The following is a 21,272-nucleotide window of genomic DNA, read 5'->3' as shown; positions in this document are numbered from 1 at the left end:
ATTACAACCCATCACCACACCCATGTCCCCAATTATCCCTTTCACCCTCCTCCCTCCTCCCTTCCCCTCTGGTAACCACCAATCCAATCTCTGTCCCTATGTGTTTGTTTATTGTTGTTATTATCTACTACTTAATGAAGGAAATCATACAGTATTTGACCTTCTCCCTCTGACTTATTTCACTTTGCATCATGCCCTCAATGTCCATCCATGTTGTCACAAATGGCTGGATTTCATCGTTTCTTATGGCTGAGTAGTATTCCATTGTGTATATATACCACAGCTTTTTTATCCATTCGTCCCTTGATGGGCACTTAGGTTGCTTCCAAGTCTTGGCTATTGTGAATAACGCTGCAATGAACACAGAGGTGCATGTACCTTTGCAAATTGGTGTTTTCAAGTTCTTTGGATAAATACCCAACAGTGGAATAGCTGGATCATATGGTAGTTCTATCGTTGATTTTTTGAGGAATCTCCATACTGTTTTCCATAGTGGCTGCACCAGTTTGCACTCCCACCAGCAGTGTATGAGAGTTCCCTTCTCTCCACAACCTCTCCAACACATGTTGTTTCCTGTCTTGCTAATTATAGCCATTCTGACGGGCGTGAGGTGATATCTCATTGTAGTTTTGATTTGCATTTCCCTGATAGTTAGTGATTTTGAACATCTTTTCAGGTGTCTGTTGGCCATCTGTATATCTTCTTTGGAGAAATGTCTGTTCAGGTCTTTTGCCCATTTTTTAATTGGGTTGGTAGTTTTTTTGTTGTTGAGATGCATGAGTTCTTTATATATTTTGGAGATTAAGCCCTTATCAGATGTATGGTTTGCAAATATCTTCTCCCAATTGTTAGGTTGTCTTTTCGTTTTGTTGATGGTTTCCTTTGCTGTGCAGAAGCTTTTTAGTTTGATGTAGTCCCATTTGTTTATTTTTTCTATTGTTTCTCTTGCCCGGGCAGATGTGGTGTTTGAAAAGATGTTGCTAAGACTGATGTCGAAGAGCGTACTGCCTATGTTTTCTTCTAGAACTTTCACGGTTTCAGGTCTTACATTCAAGTCTTTAATCCATTTGGAGTTAATTTTTGTGTATGGTGTAAGGTAAGAGTCTACTTTCATTTTTTTGCATATGGCTATCCAGTTTTCCCAACACCATTTGTTGAAGAGACTTTCTTTTCCCCATTGTATGTTCTTGGCTCCTTTGTCAAAGATTAGCTGTCCATAGATGTGTGGGTTTATTTCTGGGCTTTCGATTCTATTCCATTGATCTGTGTGTCTGTTTTTGTGCCAGTACCATGCTGTTTTGGTTACTATAGCTTTGTAGTATATTTTGAAATCAGGGAGTGTGATACCTCCAGCTTTGTTCTTTTTTCTCAGGATTCCTTTAGCTATTCGGGGTCTTTTGTTGTTCCATGTAGCTTTCTTTCTTACCACTGCATGTTAACAGCAGAAGGCAAAAGAGAAATGCATTCTGAAAATATTCTTAGCCTCTGCCCCAGTGAACCTCTTTTGAATATCAAAATACGACTCAGGAAAACAAACCAATAAAACTACCACACATTCCCGTGCTCTCCGTGAAAGATTCAAGAGCTGGGACAGATATCTCAGGATTACATCCAAATCGTACTGCAGGGCAGCAGCAGGTGGCAACACGTCAGGACATGGTAGGCGACACTGCAGTCTGACTCTAAGAGGGCAAAGCTCTACCCTTGGCCCCTCGTGAGTTTGCTGCCAACTTGCTCCAAGTGTCCACCAAACACACAGCTCAGGTCAAACATTCACACGTCCCAAAGGACTTTTAATTGAAAAATCTCAGGGGACATGACATGTGTCAGATCCAAACACGCATTAGATACCGTATACTGGGAATAAGAGACACTAACGTCCCCTGGGGTGATTCTGCCATCACCCGGGGAATATATTTTCTAGATTGCTTTCTCCTGTGATTGTGTTTTATCTTTATCTGTGGTTGGGAACAGGTGATGGACCTCGTGAGGAGGAAAAATAAAGCTCGGAGAGTTACGAATTGAATTGTGTCCCCCAAGAAAGATACTGAAGTCCCAATCCTCAGGAACTCAGAATGTGACATTATTTGGAAATAGGGTCTTTAAAGAGGATTAAATGCAAAAGGAAGTCATTACTGTAGGTGGGCCCCAATGTGATATGACTGGTGTCCTTATAAAAGGGAAATTTGGACACAGAGATACGTACAGAGGAAAGACGATGTGAAGACATACAGGGAGCAGACAGCCATATGACTGGGGTGATGCATGTGTAAGCCAAGGATCGCCAAGGATTGCCAGCAAACACCAGAAGTTAGAAGGGGCAAGGAGGGATTCTTCCTTAGAGCCGTCAAAGAGAGCATGGCCCTGCTGACACCTTGAGACAGCTTGATTTGGGACTTCTAGCCTCCAGAACTGTGAAACAATACACTTCTGTTGTTTTAAGCCACCCAGTTTGTGGTGCTTTGTCACAGCAGCCACAGGAAACTAATACAGAGAAGGTAAGTGCCTTACCCAAGGTGATCTAGCAAAAATACACAAATGACAATGCCCTGTGCTCTGTCAAAACTTCACACTCTAGAGACTGTGACCTGTTTTCAATAAAGACAATCTCCAAATCAGTTAACAGAATCCACACTGGCATAGGAAGGGGTGATAATATGTGGATGGATTTTTCAAAACATCATCCTCCTCCCAGGTAACAGGTGTGCACTTGAACCACATCCTGTAGCAAACTGCTTTCCAAAGCATTAAGTATTGAAATTTCTGGATTGTAGGTAAGCAAAATTTGGATGGGGGATTTTTGAGTTTTGACCTGAGAAGATCACAATTTGACAAGCTGTCACCTCCTCCCCACATCTTTTCAGCTGTCATGTTCCATTACAAACATCGACAGACCAGACAATGAACACACAAGCCACATTAAAACAGTAAGTAATGCAGGAGCGAGAACAATGATAACCGCTTGGGCAAAGCCAAATAAGGGACAGGTTTGTCATCTGCTTAAAGAAGATGAGCTCTAAGTGCGAATGGAAAGCAATTTCTGACACCACATGGGCCCTTTAGGGACTTGGGCCAAATTGACTCATAAAACCCCATACTTACCAACTTTGGTCCCTATGACACAGAAAGTAGAATGACAAGATTCTCTTTCACACACACCAGCCCTGGCACAAGGAGAGCCCAGCAGAGCTCCCAGCCAGATAACCCACTGCTCCACTGGAAAGAGTAAGAAGACAGTTTGAACTCATTCTGCTGGTCTCAGTGTAAGGATCCTGCCTTAGGGCATCTCCTAACCCACTCCCCATACAAGTTCCAAAACTCATTTCACAACCAAAATCCACCCTCAGGATATTGCAGGGAAGTTGTTACTTCAACAACCAGTAGCAGCACTGAGCTTGAGGCGGCAAGAGGTCCAGATCCCCATTATCTGACACCAAGCATTTTTGGCAAACCCATAACCAATTATCTCTACAACTTTGTCTTCTCTCTGCTCCTATTAAAGGAAAAAGTGTACCCAAATAACAAACTCTGTACCCAAATTTTGTTGTTAGTGCCATGGAGTCGATTCCGACTCCTAGTGACCCTGTGTACAGCAGAGTGGAACCCTGCCCGGTCTTTTTGCGCCATCCTCTCACCTTCGGATCTACATCAGACGATGCTCCGCTGCGACTCATAGGGTTCACATGGCCAATTTTTTCGGAAGTGGGTGGCCAGGTTCTTCTTCCTGGTCTGTTTTAGTCTGGAAGCTGCACTGAAACCTGTCCATCATGGGTGACCCTGCCGGTATTTGAAACACCGGTGGCATAGCTCTCAGCATCACAGCAACACACAGCCACCACAGTGTGACAACTGACAACGGGGTGGTGTGGCTCCCTGACCAGGAAGCGAACCCAGTCCTCGTCGGTGAGAGCACTGAATTTTGACCACTAGACCAGAAGGGCTGGCTGCATCAAACTTATCATCGCTGAAATGGTTAGTCTGCATTTGAAATGGTTAGTATGCATTTGCATAAGTGAATCTGTGACTAATTTGTTTTAAACAATGTGTGTACATTAATATTATTTTTCAAAATATAACTCATTCACAGCATTAAAACAGATGGTTTCATAGGCTGAACTGTGTCCCCCCAAAATTTATATGTTGAAGTCCTAACCCCCCAGAACCCCAGAATGTGACTGTATTTGGAGATAGGGTCTTTAAAGAGGTGATTAAGGTTAAATGAGGTCATTATGGTGGGCCTAATCCAGTATGACAGGTGTTCTAATAAGAAGAGGAGATTAGGACATAGATCTGCAGAGGGAAGACCACGTGAAGACACAGGGAAAAGACAGCCATCTGCAAGCCAAGAAGAGAGGCCTCAGAAGAAACAACCCTGCTGCCACCTTGATCTTGGACTTCTAGCCTCTAGATCTATGAGATAATAATTTCCTACTGTTTAAGCCACGCAATGTGTGGTACTTTGTTATAGCAGCCCTAGCAAACTAACAGAGATGGAGTTCCATAATTTTAATTTGTTTTTCTTTAATCGCATAGCTAATGGTCTTTTTAAAAAAAGAAATCACAAGATACACTAAGTCAGGGACTTTTTGGCATTTCCTTATAAATCTTGGAATTACCAAAGCAGGAAACAGAAGGTATCACTAATGTGACTGTGTCAATGGGCAAATGGGTGTCCTAAGAGTGAAAGTGTTGGCTGGTGGTGGGTATAAGGAGGCACACCCAGCAGAATAAAAGGGTTTTAGAGAAGAGACTTGTAGTCTATTTGATGTAACTTCAAGATCTTCAAGTTAATCTTCCTACGGGACACTGTGGTGTTTTCTGTTTGCCCAGCTTCTCTTCGGGCAGCACCTCGTGCCCAGTCTCCAAGCAATCCAAATAGGACTGATCCCTACTCCCCCGACCAGCTCCAGGGAGGTGATTTCCGCCCTTCTAACCACTTCATGACCAGGACTTTTATCAGATCTACTGAGAAAAAGATGCTCTCCTTCAGCTGCGATGGTGAGATGGGCAGGATATAAGCCTGGGGCTCCTGAGGACCATCTTAGCCATCCCATGAGGACACTCTGCCTGAGAATGATGCCGACAGAGAAAAGCAGACAAGAGACGAGCAATGACTTCACGACATTTGAGGACCCCATCCAGCACTGCCTGACGTTTCCCTCTATTTTTCAGTTCCTGAGCAGATAAAGTCTAATCGTTTTTGGCTTAACATCAGTGTGAATCGGGTTCCTATCATTTACGTCTGAGGCAGTTCTCACTGGGCCCCTGAGGCACTCTGGTATACAAGACTACATGTCTAGCTCCATATCTAAAAGTTTCATCCAAATTTAAATTATGTTTACATTTTACTGAAACCCCAAATAATTTCAAGGGTGCTTAATCAAAAGTGCAATGTATGAGCTTAGGAGACAATGATGTCTCTGAAATTCTATTAAAAAAATGATTTAAGAGGTATAAGGGTCTGTGGCAGAAAACAACCCAAGAATTGCCCACTCCAAACTTCAGTATCTCAGGGGGAAGTGTAGTACAATGATCCTTTTTTGAATTCTGAAATTTGAACAACTTGTAGCAGCTTGCCTAATTTTAGGCTGACATCTAAAGTTTTCATCATAAACCAAGTCATTTCTAAGGACAGAATTTCTAGCATATTGTAAACATTAACATTTTAAAATAAAACTTGCACATCACATTTTTAAACAGAATCTAACAATCTGATACCCATCATTCATTTTAAAAATTCAAGAGCAAGTTATTTTTTAAGATTTGAAAATTTTACATCATTCCTTAGCATGAGAAAGGGGCTCAGATGCCGTTTCTAGCACAAAGTTTAAACAAGAAAGAGAGCAGGAGTGCCTTGATTAGAAGAACGTTCCCAAACACCAACTTAAAATAGTTCCTTTGTTTAGTGTCCCTTGAGGTTTTTATACTCAGAGCAACACAGCAGAGTACGATTAGTGTGGGGTAAGAGATAGGCTTTTTTTTTTTTTTTTTTGCTGAGGAAGATTCGCCCTGAGCTAACATCTGTGCCAATCTTCCTCTATTTTGTATGTGCGCAGCCACAGCACAGCCTCTAACAGACGAGTGGGGTAGGTCTGCACCCTGGAACTGAACCCAGGCCACAGAAGCCAAGCACACCAAACTTAACCACTAGGCCACAAGAGCTGGCCAGATATGTCTTTTTAAAATGGGGAAGGATGACTGTGAAAAGGGAAGTGAAAGGAAGAACCCTGGACCTGGCAGGGGTGGTCTCAGTCCAATCAATTTCAGGGTCCATATGTGAGGCTGAAAACCTGGAAATTGATTCCCTTAAAATTATCCGCACCTGCATACTCCATGGACCCACTTCATGTAACCCCAGTGGTATGTATATTCCAGTGTCAAAACACCTGGGGGTAGCAGGTAATGAGACAGAGATTAAGAGGAAATATTCTGGAGACAGAACTGGGTTCCACTCTCTGGCTTTATCACTTGGGCAAATACCCACCTCTCTGAACCTCAGTTTCCTCACCTGTATAAAGAAACTGAGCAGCTCAGAGGGTTGTAGTGAGGATCAACAGGCATCATGCACACACGTAAAGCACATCGCATAGGCACATAAGAAGCATTCCATAAACGGCAGCTGTAACTGTTACCACCATTATTACTGTTAGCATTATTTTAAATAGTGTTAATCACAACTTGCTAAGAAAGAGTCCTTTCCTGTACCACTCACTGGCTATCATCTCCCTCACCTGTCAGAGCCCAAATTCCCAACGAAAGGAGCAAGGTAGACAGAAGGCTCCTGAAAAATGGCCTCAGGTGATAAGTGGACAAGTGTTTGCCTCTCTCTTCAGGGCCTCTGCACACTTTCTGAGACCTCTGGACAGGCCTGAAAAGAGGAAGCCTGTGGCCCCCTCCTCATCCCCAGGAAATGTTTCTTTTCTTACTTTACCAAGCACAACTACCATATGGGGTGAAGAGCAAGTAACGGGGAAGAAAGGGGAGAACAAGTACAGAAGCTCTAAACAATCACAACAGCTAATACTTAATGAGTGCTTTCTGTGTACCCACCCTGTCCCAAGCATTACGCACACATTCACAGATTCAATGAGCTCAAAAGTGCTGTTTCAACAGGAGTTATGGACAAATCCAAGCAGAAGAACAAGGAAAATGTCCAAGAGTAAGATCCAGAGAAAGCGCCCCTGGCTGTGCATGAAGTCAGACCACTGGTGGAAAAGCAGCAAGGCTTCATGAACCATGCAGCCAATGCCCACGCCAAGTACAAGTTCATAAAGTGTTGCCAGTGCCTGGATCACACCGAGCCTCTGAAAAGCCCAGGGCTCACCCGTCACTCCTCTGTGATTCACTAAGCAATCCTGTCCATGCAGCACCAATGCCTAGCTTACAAGGGCAGTGTAATCAAAACCCAAGTGGACCTCACAAATACTAGAGGCAATAATAAATGTTCCAACGTAAACACGCAGCTATCCGGAGAAGAGTCTTTGGGCAGTGGGGCCGGAGCTTCTGCACAAATTCATCCAGTCCTCCCTAGCCACTCCCCACCACTGTCAGACAATTTCTCAATTATAATTGCCATTCTGCAGCTGGGTCTCTAAAGAATGTGGGATGGTATTAAGCCTGGAAACTATGGTCAAAGGCTCCACCAGCATGTAGGGGCCAACAGCGGAGCCACAAAGAATCCAACGTTTGAGGGGAAGGCCTGCCGTGACTTGAAGGAAAGGAGCGCTTTGGATTCTCTGACGACGACTCCCAAGGACTGATCTTCTCCAGCAGGGTTTATAAAGCCTAAGAGGAGAAGAAAGAGGAGGCTGAAGACCTGAGAAAATGGAAAAAGCAGAGAGAAACAGAGGGTTAAGGCAGCAAACAGAAGAGGGGTGGGGGGGGAGGTAGGGGTGGTGGCGATTACACAGACAGAGAGAAGGGGAAGTGATCAAAGGTGCAAAGGGTCTTCGAGCCCCCCCCACCCTGCCCCACCACACACACAGACACTCCAATATTCAGCCTTGAAGGCTTGTGTGAAGACACTGCTCGGTCTGGAAGATGGCAAGAGCCCCTCTTCCACCTCCTCCACCACCTCCACCACTTCCGTCTCCGCCACCGCCACCACCTCCACCACTTCCGTCTCCGCCACTGCCACCGCCTCCACCACTTCCGTCTCCGCCACCGCCACCTCCTCCACTTCTGTGTACACTACTATCACCACCTCCACCACTTCTGTCTCCACCACCTCCACCACTCCCGTCTCCACCACCACCACCACCACCACCACCTCCACTTCCGCCTCCACCACCGCCACCACCACCACTACCTCCACTTCCATCTCCGCCACCGCCACCACCACCTCCACTTCCGTACACTACTATCACCACCTCCACCACTTCCGTCTCCACCACCTCCACCACTTCCGTCTCCACCACCACCACCACCTCCACTTCCGTCTCCACCACCTCCACCACTTCCGTCTCCACCGCCACCACCACCTCCACTTCCATCTCGGCCACCGCCACCGCCTCCACCACTTCCGTCTCCATCACCTCCACCACCTCCACCACTTCCGTCTCCGCCACCGCCACCGCCTCCACCACTTCTGTGTACACTACTATCACCACCTCCACCACTTCCGTCTCCACCACCTCCACCACTTCCGTCTCCACCACCACCACCACCTCCACTTCTGTCTCCACCACCACCACCACCTCCACCACTTCCGTCTCCACCACCGCCACTACCTCCACCACCACCACCACCGTCTCCACCACTGCCACCACCTCCACCACTTCCCTCTCCGCCACTGCCACCACCACCACCACCATCACCATCTCCCCCTCCACCTCCACCTCCACTACCACATTCCTTGAAGGCATCAGTGTGCCCCAGGGAAGGCCCATCAGCACTCTGGTCATTGGCTAGGGGGCATGCATTCTTTAGATTTGAGAATACCTTGGGACACTAATTCACATCCCCCCATGTGCCCCTGCAGCACAGTGTAATAATCAAGGTTCAGCAAGAAAAGGATACGTTATGCCTGGACAGCAAATTCAATGAAATCCAAAATCGCTGCCACCACCACCACCACCACCACATATTGGGTAGACAGCATATTCCAGGCATACAGCAAAACACTGAGCACTCTCCAGAGCCATAAGATGCTGTCTTTACTGAAAGGCTCCCACTCTCTGGCAACACAGCCAGCTTAAAGAACTGGGAATATGGTACAGAAAGGGCAGCAGCAGAAGCCAGTGCAAGGTACACATGCGGTTCAGCGCCCAGTATCAGGAAAAGCTTGGAGGAAGGACTCTGAGCGGGGTACTGAAGGAGAAACAGAAGTGTCCCAGGCAGATAAAGAGGGAAAGAGCTTATCAGGCAGAAGGAGAGGCATGTGCTCAGCTTGGCAAGTAAGGAAGAAAAATAATGAGTTAGGGACTGGTGACGCACGAAATGGGGAGTGAGAGAAGACGAGGCTGCACAGAAAGGCAGGGGCCAGTTCCTAACTAGCTTTGTGTGTCCTGATAAGAAGGCTGGATGTTTTCCTACGACTGATAGTGAGCCGGTGGGGGTCACTACACAGACTATTCCAGAAAAGCCCTTGTTCTTTAAAGATTAAAAATAAAGACTCTCTATCAGGGATTGGACTATTCTATTTGAAAAATTTTGTTATCCAGAATGGCTTACTCCACAATTCTGAAAAGTGGGTACTGTAATCTCTCAGTACGGCCCTCCTCAGGCAGAGAAACACCACCAGTCACGGGCAGCACAGCACGGGCTTCACTTTTAAGGTGAATCGGGAGCCCAGATGTCAGGGCTCCAATCATTGTGCTCTCAGCTCTCCACAGCTGCTTTAGGAACCACTCATGAGGAAAAGAAGAATTTTCTCTATTACGTCCCTTACTGGGTGTCATCCAAGGCAAGCAAAAAGGTTGTTCTATAACCCTGGACTCATCTGGACAAACCCCCAGTAAGAGAGGCTCCGGAGAAGGTATTTCCACCCAAGGCCTGCCCCCATGCCCAGGCAAGCCAAGGGAGAAAGTGCTATTTTAAGAACTACTGCTAGTGTCACAAGTGGACTTTATTCCAATGAGGCCACTTTCCAGTGGGCAATGAAAACCACCTCAGACTCCAATACCAGTGAATGGGACTGGAGAAAAATTCAGAAGCTTCCCTTGGCTTCTGCCCTACTGTAACAGTTCTAGCCCAGCAGCCTTTAGACCTTCATATAGGAACTAGTGCAAAAGCCTGTTTGATGACCTCCCAGCTTCCATCTCTTGCCACTCCAATCTGACCCCAATACTCTTACTGGGTTCACCTTCCTAAAACAGAGCTTATAACACACCATCCTCTTGATCAAAAGTCATCCTGCCTTCCAAAAGCCCACAGCCCCAAGCTAGCTTGCCCACTTCATCTCCAACTCCTTGTGAACAGAAAGTCGAGCCGGCTTATTCCACAACCCAAAAATACATATCTGTGCATTTGTCCACTTAACCTGGCCCCTCTACCTCCCTCTAATTTTTCCATTCAGATTTTAATTATCCTACATCCAAAGACCCAACTCAAATCCTATCTCCATATCCTACGTACAAAGACCCAACTCAAATCCTATCTCCATATCCTACGTACAAAGACCCAACTCAAATCCTATCTCCACTGAGTTGAAGCAGGTACCGTAAGCTCCCACCTCTGATTCCCCATCAATTTTCGGATTCAATAACCCACAATCATTAATTGCACTGTCACATCATTTCTATTGCTCTGAACTGTTTGTTTGAATCTTCTATTGTTGCTTAACTTATCACACATTTTTTTCCAATCTCTCCAACTATGTGCCTTGAGGGCAAGAACAGAAGGCTTTCAATTTAATTTAATAAATGTTTCCCAAAGGATTCCTAAGTGCTAGGAGCTTAGCAGGATGCTCCCATAGATACAAGGATGGGCGTAACCTAAGCAGCTGACACATAAGTGAGGGAATGAGGAAAGTTACATATAGATATTGACAATGCCAAGCAGAAGATAACAAGCACAGCCTTTGGGGTTTTGGGGGTAATTCCTCCTCTTACCATAGCCTTCCTTCTCCTATTCACTAAGACCCAGATCCAATATTCTCCTCTTTGACTCCCTCAAGCATAATGGTACCAAGACACTGTGCCCACTGCCTTTCGTTGGTGCCTTTATTAGCCTGTATCCCTAACCAAGATAAGGCTACTAGATGGATGCAGGTGCTCTCACCTCTGGGTCCTGATGTCAAGCCAGGAATTGCACATAGTAGCACATAGTAGCCTAGTGAATGTTGGCTGAATGGGTGAAGGTAACGCTATCAAAGAGACAGAGAATGCATAGAGTCTATAGGGAGGAAGGAGAGATTTCAACCAGACAAGATAGGAGAGAGGATGAGGAGTTTAATCCAGCAAAAGGAGCCTCAGTAACAAGCCCAAATGAAAAAACAAGGGGCATTTTTAGGCAACAGCCAATGGGCTAGCACTAGAGAAGACCTGCAGAAGAGTCAAAGGACACACAGCGAGTGTAGATAGGTGGGGAAGCCGGGGGTGAGGTCAGCACTGAGACACCAGACTGAGGAGTCTGAACAGCTGTGAGTTGAGTCCTGGCTCCACGCTTCCCAGCTGTGTGACCTGGGCAAGTCTCTGCCTCCCCATGTGGAAAGTGGGAGAGTAAGACCATCCACCTTATAGGGTTGCTGTAAGAATAAAATGACATATAATGATAAACTAGAAGAGTGCCTGGAGAATGGGCTTTTGGATGTAGAACTGACTGAAGCAGAGTGTATCAGGGGGAAGGGAAGGGGCAGAGGACAGTTGCCTAGAAGTTACAGGGTATGAGTTCAGGAAGCCTGGGTCCTGGTCCTGCCTCGCCTCTGGACAATTCTCTTTACCTCTCTGGCCTGAGTTTCCACAGCTGTGAAATGAAGGTGTTGGTCTCGTGGGGGCTCAAAGGTCTCTTCCAGCCCTGGCAGTGTCTCAACATTGCAGCTCTACCTTATGCAGAGAAGGCATCAATGAGTACGGACGATACTGAGAAGCCCAAGTGGGAAGGATTCACATAAAGAGAGAGAGGAGAAGACAGCAAGATGGCACAGGAGAGTTCTTCGAGTCTCTCCCTCCCTTTTCTCAAGTCCATTCATCCTCCTAACACAGGAGCCATGCCGCCCATCTAAATCTAAGTCATATCACAATCATCACCACCAGCACTGGAAATATTATTATCAACAATCCATCTTCAGCTTTGTTGTATTCCAAATGCTTTTCAAGGCACTTTCAAGGCAACCTGAAATGTACATTTGAACAAGCTTTAGAGTATGCCCATTCCTCTCATGACAGATAACTCAAAAATCCCTACAAATCCAGAGGAAAGAAAACACAGGACACATTCTGGTATTGCACTTTCTTTGTCTTTTTACAAAGCCATCAATGTTTGAACTACAACAATGATCCCTAAGAGAATTCATTTTGCTGATCTGAAATGTCCTTCACATTTTTAAAATAACAGCTTCCTGGAGGGGCCTCAAGGAGTGCAAGTCTGTAAGATGACTGATATTCACTTAGCTCTCCCTCCTCCATCACCCCCTCCCCACTACTGAAAACATGACCATTTATTCATTCATGAAACAAATCATTCCATGTGGACACAACTACTTATTTAGTGCAGACCTGTTAAGCACTGAGTACCACGCCTGGAGGAAGGAAAAGTCCCACCCTGCTAATCACTCTGCTTGCGTCTCCCTTGGCTTCTGAAGCAACCACGAAATGCCATTCCCAGACGAGAGCTGACATCAGTCAAGGAGAGAGGATGAGGAGTTTAATCCAGCAAAAGGAGCCTCAGTAACAAGCCCAAATGAAAAAACAAGGGGCATTTTTAGGCAACAGCCAATGGGCTGGTACACAAATAGTTGGCATATTAAGGATCTACGCAACTGTTCTGGAAACAAAAGGGGGATGGGATGGTTCTAGCTAGCCACAGAAATGTTAATCTTACTCAATAATAACAATATGCATTTAATGTAGCCAAGGCAATCCCTAGTCACAGAATAACACTGAAGAGTCCATGATTCTCTGGTGAATTTCAATTTAAAAAAAAAAAAAAGAGGAAGAAAGAAATCTCTGCATGCTCACGTTCCACTGTAAATCCTCCTAAATTCTTTTTTTTTTTATTTTATTTATTTTTTTCCCCCAAAGCCACAGTAGATAGTTGTATGTCATAGCTGCACATCCTTCTAGTTGCCGTATGTGGGATGCGGCCTCAGCATGGCCGGAGAAGTGGTGCGTCGGTGCGGGCCCAGGATCCGAACCCGGGGCGCCAGCAGCAGAGCTCACGCACTTGACCGCTAAGCCACGGGGCCGGCCCAATCCTCCTAAATTCTAATGCTACCACAGAGAGCTGGAAAGATTAGCAGGCCCTTTCTTCCCAACTGGCCTTGGTACTTCAAAAAGGACTACGTTAAGAGGAAACCTCTTCCGTTAGTCAGGGCTCCATCTCCATCTGTATTTGCTGTTCGTCCAAAGCACAGCTCCATAATGTGACAAGAGAGGCTAAAATTACGGGTGAGACTGCACTTTCCATTCTAACCCAAGCCTGTGATTATCTACAACTCCAGGTTGCCCAGAATTACCTCTGGAGCCTTAAACGCCTTATATTTTATTTCATTCCTAGAACAAATTCTTTTTTGGAAACTTTCAGAAAAGATAAAGGAACAAAAAATCAAAAAGCCCTGAATATTTCAGTTGCAGTGAAGGAAGAGCCAGTAGGCAAGCACGATTTCGATTTTTTTAAAACTGTCTCATGCATATCGCATCTACTGTATACTTAGGCAGAACAAAATTAATTCCATGTCTCTGCAATCATGAAAACTCAGAATCCTGGAAACTCTTACCTAATTTACTTTTTAAACCACTTCTGTTCTTGATATATTCTTAGAGGTAGAATGTGAAGGTGGTTAAGGAACTCACGTAGGAGGGTAGTTACGACTGCTCTCTCCAGGAGGAACAGTAGTTAAATGAGCAGTCTGCCCCAAGTAAGTGAAAAACACTACACAGTAGGTTAATGGTTACAAAGTTGATGTAACTACTGGTTTCTTTCTGTAACACAGTCCAATATTATTCTGATATTAGGTTGCTCAGCAGGTGAACCTGGTGAGTTATTTGTTAAAATATTTGCAGTTTATATTTGAAAAATCCTTGGTTTTATGTAACAGGTGAGGCTCCCCAAAGTATCCATCATCATTGTGTTAACCAAATAATTTGAAATACAATAAAGGAACTAGCTATTAAAAAGAGGCTTGCTATGAATCCCTTTTGTAAAATAAAAATCCTTTTGTACCCCAAACAATTACTTATCTTAAATTATTTTGCTTTTAAGGTCAGATTTTATATGCCAAGTTCTCTTAAAATAGGGTACTGCTATACTTAACTTCAATATCGAAATAATAACGTAACCAACCTTGTATTTACATTGCACTTACTTCAAATCTCCTCTTTCCAGTAAGCACTGCCCTCTATACCCAGGAGATCAGTGCCAGAGGGGTGAGGAGCCTTCTTTCTAGCAACTCACAAATTTGAAGGCATGAAATTAAGTCAGTGTGCATTCTTCCTGAATTGTCCTTCTACACAACTGCTTTTCTGCATCTATTTTTCTTCAAAACAACCCCCCCCCCCACCTCCATACTCACCCACAGCTCCCCTACAAGGTAGGGATGCCTAAGGAATGGGCTTCCCTTTCCAAGTTCGAGTCCAAGCTTTGTAAAATCCCGAAGGGTCAACTCAGCTTTTATCTACTTAATTTGGAAACAAAATTTTCAGCATTGCTTTTTATCACAAAGCACTGAATTCTAAGTAGTAGTCAAAGAATAGTGTAACATGCCAGAACCAACAGGTTTCCACAATACGTCAAGTTAGCAGGCAAGTCTAGCTGCTGATATGCAAATGACCTTATGTATCAGAGAGGTTCTAATGCAGTCTGCATTATACAGAATCTACAACCAACACAGCAAAGACTTTGTGATTCTTTTCTTCAGCATTACATACTTACAGTGTTTTATATTTCAAGGTAGAGTACACCTTTGAACTGGTCAGGCCTCTTCCCAGTTCAGAGCTAAAAAGCTAGAAAACTCTAAGTAGTCTGAGCTTCACCACTAACTAGCTTAAACAAGCCCTTTCCCTCTCTGGGCCTCTAAATTCCCAGTTACAAGACAAAGAACTCATTTATATAGAGAGATAGCCCTGAAGCCCAGAGAGGTCAAGAAGTATTCTAAGGCCACACAGCAAGTTAGCATAGGATGATGTAACACTAAAACCTAGATCTCCTAATTTTCCTTAAACCACACTGCCTCCCACTCAACACAGGGAAGGATGATAGAGACAAAACACACACACACACACACACACACACACAGGCTTCTTTTACCTCCACTGTCCCGGCTCCTGTTTCTGAAAACCTAAATATACTTGGCCCCAGAGACTGCTGCTGCAACTGTGATTTTCCATTCTCTCTAATATCCTCTGGCAGCTACACTGTTGCCTTTCTTCCTCACCATAGAGTTTCCTCATCCCACAAAACACACACACACGCACACATGCATGGCATACACCCATCCTCAATATTATAAAATTCTGCCTTTTCTAACAGCAAAGAAAGTTCAGGCCAGAACTGAAATGATTCACATATTCAAATACAAGAACACTGTTCAAGCATTAAACACGACCATAACTCTACCCAGAAACAAATCTGACAAAATGGAATTTGTTCTCACAGAGAATTTTCCTCCCATACTCTATCATGCGTCAAGCCACACTGTCTTTTCTCCCACTGCTGCATAATCACATAACGAAAGCCCCAGATGTAATTCATGTACACAAGAAGGCAGACTTATGGCTGATAAGGGACCCTTTCTTTTATTTACATTGCTAATAGTTTCTTAAAGAACAAGCAGCATGCTATATGTAGAAGGACAAAGAACAACAACAAAAAAACATTTCTTTTTCTGTTTTTAATAACAATGTGGGATAATCAACTAGTCCTCTTGGATCTTATCCAGGAACCATTCTTGCCCCCACTTGAGGACATAGAGCGTGAAGCTAGGGTACAGTCCTCAGCATGGCATCCTGGTAAATTATTTCCCTTCTAACACTGAGCTTTCCTCTTCCAGGACATCCCATCTTCCAGCCACACTAACTCTGTTCTCCATACACACTACATACTTGAAGGTTTCCACGCTATTCTTTCTGTCTGGGATTCCCTTCCCTTCTACTATCCCGGCAATCTCAAACTCATCCTTTTAACAAACCCATGCGATAGTTCTTAGCTCATAATGGCTGAACGTCTGCTTCCCCAAAAAGACTATAAACTGAACATAGAACCTCTGTAGCCTCCGCACAGAGCATGGCACCTGCCACATAGTAGATGTTCAACTACTATTTGTTGAATTAAAAGGAGAAAAGTCTTCTAAAATACATTTAATTAAGCCTTAACTTTACAGGCTGCTGTCCACTGCTCTCCAAATGGCAACCTGGTCAGAAAGGAACTGAGCACCTCTTAGTGTCAAAGACTCTAAGAGGAGCAGCAAAGCCTCATCAACACAAGCAGATCCTGGGAGACGGCTATATCGCCAAAGGGGATCAATGGCAGGGTGCCCGAGCTCTCACTGCCCTGGGTCTTACACCCCTGATCCCGTGTGCGCCTTACTCTCTGAGCATCTCTGGCTGCACAGACACCTTCACCTTTGTTACAGAACCCAAGGAAGACCAGTACTTCCTGCCTCAACTCTGCCTCTGCCATCCAGCTTCCCTGAAATTCACAAGACTTTATTCATGCCCTAGGACCATAGTATATATCTTCTCCAGGACTGGTTTTCACTAGTTGATGCTCAATGGCAAATTCAATAGTATTGTCCTGTTCCAATCTCTTACAGTGCACCTATGAGAATCAATCTATAAAGCCTTAATAGCAGACATAAAGCTTTATGCTGACCATTTTCCCTAGACCACAAAAACTGCTCCCCTCACATGACCTAAAAATGCACTATACATCTGGGGAAAGGGTCACAAAGGTGACCTGCCAGACCCCAGAGTTCAGGGAAATGTAATAACTCACGCAGGTTCACAGGTTCCAAACACTGAATCTTATTCTAGATGCTGAGCTGGGCCTTTTAGAATACAGTAAGACCTAAATCTTGGCAATATTTGCCCATTTCTGTGCCAGCATTCTGAACTGGGCAGTCTCTTCCTGGACTCTGCCTCTCACCTTTCCGGTCTGCTCACCTCTGGAGTCAGCTTTGATAAGACTTAGCCATGTGGGTAAGGGAAGCCTGGGCAATGGGGCTTTGTTCTTCAGGGAAACAGAATTATCTTCCAATTCTGCTGGAAGAAAACTAGACAGGAATGATTTAACACTGTTACAAAAAGGAAAGAGCATCTGAGATCAAAGTGCAACTACATTGTCAAATGTTATGTTACATCTGTATAAACACAAGGTGTGTACTTTTAAGGGAATGAGAGTGAGAACGTTTAAGGGAGTCAACTCTAGACTCCATCTAGAATGGAGGTGGCATGATTTTATGAAGACTGCAGGGAATGTGCAGTCCAAAAACCAAAAAGAGGAGTTTTGATTACAAGCCCTTAGGGAACTTAAAGTTAGCATGGTCTGATGCCCAAAGGATGGAGTTTGCAGAAGGTTCTGTCTCCCAGAAATTTATAACCCTCAAATACTTAGAGATTATAACTGAGTCTTTTCAGAGTCTCACATAACCCTTTGCTGTTAACACAAATGACAGTTTAGATGTGAGCAGGTCCGTTGCTTAAGTATTCACAATCCACTCAACAGGGCCAGCACACCTTGGGTACCAAATAGCGAGGTTCATGAGCCCTAAGGATGAACCACAGCCTTTGGTAACATAGGTCCTTGTGTTTTCTTCAACGGTGGTGGAATAGAAAACTAGTCCCCCCTAGTGTCCTACCACTGTAGGTGGCTGAAGGATGGAGACACTCCTGCATTCCGCGTCAACTTTAAAGCACAGCTCAGGAAAGCCCAAAGAAAACCTTCGCATCCTTCCCAAGAGATGGAAGCACTCCTGGGACCTACAATGAGACAAACAAACCTTTCATTCCATTTCCAAGGCCCTTCTAGTCATGGTTTAAAAGGCAAAGAAATCTGTATTCTCTCACCCCAAAAACTTAACCCACAACCCAGCGGACCTTATTAAGGGAAGTAAGAGGGCCCACTCTCATTAGCGACATTTGCCCACTCCAGAGTGATCCGATCCTTTCTTTAAAAACCTCTCTATCTTACGAGGCGGATGTTTCCTTTCCTCGACACTCTAGAAAACCCACTAAGATCTAAACCTGGATAACTTTTGCCTTTCTGTGCCAGTTAGTTTTCTCCCTGGTATGGAATTAACAGGGCCAGGCTCGATAAATGCATGTTCTCCTCAAGCAATTTGCACTAAATAAAATACTCTTGAAACATAAAGTACACTAAGAGATGTGTGAAACCTTAAAGCCAGTTTTTTTTTTGTCCCCAGTGAGGATGCATGCCCATGAGTTAATTCATTCATGTCACCCATTTGTGAGAGATAAGAAACCACCACTTGTTCCTTTACTAATTTAGAATCTTCCCTTATCTCAAGTCTATCAAAGCTGACTCCTGAAGTGGGAAGGCAAGAGAGGTGAGGAGAAAAATTAACCTGAGGTGTCTGCCTCCACGGAGTGAATAAACACCTTGGGTTTCCATCTGTGTCAGGCAGGGACAGGGTCTTCATTTAGGTGAGGTGAGTGCCCCACCTGGGGCCCCTCCCCCAGCTCCCCCCAATGAGGCAGGAGCCTGAGCTCTCTCTTGGGCCACTTACATAAGACCCTGTAAAACTTCCTGTGACATTCACGGAAAATGTAAGCTGCTATTCTGCTCCCTCAGGAGATCATTTTAACGGACCGAGTGACAAAATTCTCGGATTCGGAATTCAGCAGCAACCTGCTCAACCGAGGTACATCAGCTCAGGGACGAAAAAAAATCCATCCCCATTAATCAGGGTCACCCGGGGGATGGATTCAATGTAGGAGAGACAATCTGTTCCCTCCGAAGTGACCCATTTAAAATCAGATTGTTCCAGGGAAAGCTCACACGTTTAATAAATTTCAAACAGGCAAGGACAGGCTGGTAGGGCTGAGGTTCCTTAAGAGGAAAATTGACAAGATGGTAATAAGACAATGAACAAAATAACTTCAGGATGCACAAACTTTGGAGTCCGTCACTCCACCCTTCAGAAACACTGACATTCACGAGAATGTCTGGATCGCTATACAGTGATCACTCATCACAAGCAGCTTTGTCTTATAAGACTGACACTCCGGGGGAGTTTCCTCTCTACAGATAGCGCCGCCACCCAACCACTCTGTCCTATAGAGGGATTCACAAGCTGTGGCTTCTCACCCCTAAATCGGCCTCGCCTCTCTGCAACAAGCAAAGAAAAGTTCTTCACAGCATCACACTAGGAAAGGCAGGTGGGGATCGCCCAAGAAAGACAGCGCCCAACACAGCAGGTCCCCAAAGCACAGGTGCTCACAGATAACAAGCTGTGAGGGGAGGAGGAGGGGTGTGGACACAGCACCTCCTGGTGTTAACCGGAAACTCCTTGCTCACTCCCTGTTAGCAGCCTATGTGCCTAGGTGCGAGACAGACCCTGAGACCGGTCCTGGGGACATCAGAGACTCGGGGACTTCCACCTCTTGCCTCTCCAGAGCTCCCGGCCCAGGCAGCAGAGGATGTGCCCTCACTCCCTCCCTCTCCGCCAGCATCCCAAGTAGAGGGGGTACCAGCTACAGGTTCGGAGAACTTGTCCAGCGCCGCTCACCAGGGCGCCCCCGCGGCGGCTCTCTCTCACCCCCGGGGCTCTTACCTTGGCCGTGACTGCCGCCAGGCAGAGGGAGACCGCGGGAGAGCTGGGTGGTGCGGCGGCGGCGCCGCCTACGAGACGCAGGGGGTCCGGGTCCTGGTCCCAGCAGGCGCTGCCCTAGTCCAAGCGGCGGTGCCAAGCGCAGACTTTGGGGCGGCCGCCTGCTCCGAACGCTGTGGGGAGGGTCCGCGCCGCCCAAGCTGAGCACTGTCCCTTCTTCCTCTCCCTCCGGCGACGCTGCCTGGAGCTGCTCTCTGCCCCGGGGACTCTTCCGAGCGCGGGGCGCCCCGCATGGGCAGGGGCCTGGGTCCGCTTCGGGTTGGGTCCACCGAGGAGGCGCTGGGGAGAGACGCGGGGCGGCCGCCGGCGCCGGCTCCACCTCCCGCGCTCCCCGCCGCTTCGCCCCTTCAGGGCAGGGCCTGCCCGCACGCGGCCCGGCGAGGCGAGCGCGGCCGCGCCCCCAGCTCCGGGCGCCGAGGCTCCTGCGCGGCGGCGGGGCAGCGGCAGTCCGGCCGGGCCGGCTGCCGAGCGCGGCCGCGGGGGCTGCAGCCGGCCGCGGCGCCCCCTCCCCCCGGGCCTGCGCCGCCCGCCCGCCCGCGGCTCCGCAGGAAGGAGGCGCTGGAGAGGGCCTCGCCCCGGCCTGGGGCGCGGGGCCGGGGGCGCGGGGCCGGGGGAGGCACCCCGGGAAGGTCACCGGAGCGGAGGCGGGGCGCAGCGCGGTGGGTGCGGGGAGCCTAGGCGGGCGGCCCCGCTGCCGCCGGGAGCGCTCGCCGGCCTCGGCCGCCGCCGCCTCCGAGGCGCGCCGGCTTCCCCGAGCGCCCGGCTCTCGGAGCCGGGCGGCCGCTGCAGCCGCCGCCGGCAGCCGGGCGCCGCTGGCCGGAGCCGGCGCGCGATCCCCGCCTCCCGCGCCCGGCCAGGCGGGGGCCACCGCGCGGGGGCCGGCGTGGGGGCGGGCGGGCGCTGGGGTCCGGGCTCCGGGCTGGCCCGCCGCCGCGTGCCCTGAGCGCCGGGCTCTCTCAGCAGCTGCAGTGACTGTGTGTCTGTGTCATGTCTGTGCAGCTGGGGGGGACCGCGAGCGGGGCCCGGCTCCGAGCGGGGGCGGGGCCTGCGCCCGCCCCCACCCCGTGACGGAGCGGCCGGCCAATGGCAGGCGCCGCAGCCGCGCGGACAGAGAGCCCGCCCCCGCCCGGGCTCCGCCCCCCCGAGGCTCCGCCCAGGCACTTCTTCAGCTCTATCGCGCGCAGGCGGAAGCAACACCCGGAGCCGGGATCCCGGCCCGGGTCGGGATGAAAGGGTGCAAGCTGGGAGCTCCCCGCCCTTCTTCCCCCACCCGGGGCGCTCCCGGCCTCTCGTGCTTGGCGAGCCTCGCGGAAAGAGGGGGGAGGGA

General features: G+C 47.4%; 1 protein-coding gene across 3 annotated transcripts in view; it reads right to left on the bottom strand.

Annotated features, from left to right (window-relative positions):
* Window positions 1-20,897, bottom strand: part of LARGE1 (LARGE xylosyl- and glucuronyltransferase 1) — a 529,018-nt gene extending 508,121 nt beyond the window's left edge. For 2 of the 3 annotated variants that reach the window (XM_087448982.1, XM_087448981.1), the window contains exon 1: window positions 19,889-20,897. The gene's annotated coding sequence lies outside the window, so the exon portion shown is untranslated. Of the gene's footprint in view, window positions 1-17,953; window positions 18,075-19,888 lie in introns of all 3 variants that reach the window. The other variant, XM_087448983.1, reaches the window with a different exon arrangement.
* Window positions 20,898-21,272: the final 375 nt, after the last annotated feature.

This window comes from Ceratotherium simum, chromosome 25, assembly GCF_057802395.1.
Source record: "Ceratotherium simum simum isolate JZ-2026a chromosome 25, ASM5780239v1, whole genome shotgun sequence".
In the NCBI taxonomy this organism is placed as follows: Eukaryota; Metazoa; Chordata; class Mammalia; order Perissodactyla; family Rhinocerotidae; genus Ceratotherium; species Ceratotherium simum.
The sequence above is the reverse complement of the archived record's forward strand: the minus strand, read 5'-3'. Positions and strand labels throughout refer to the sequence as shown.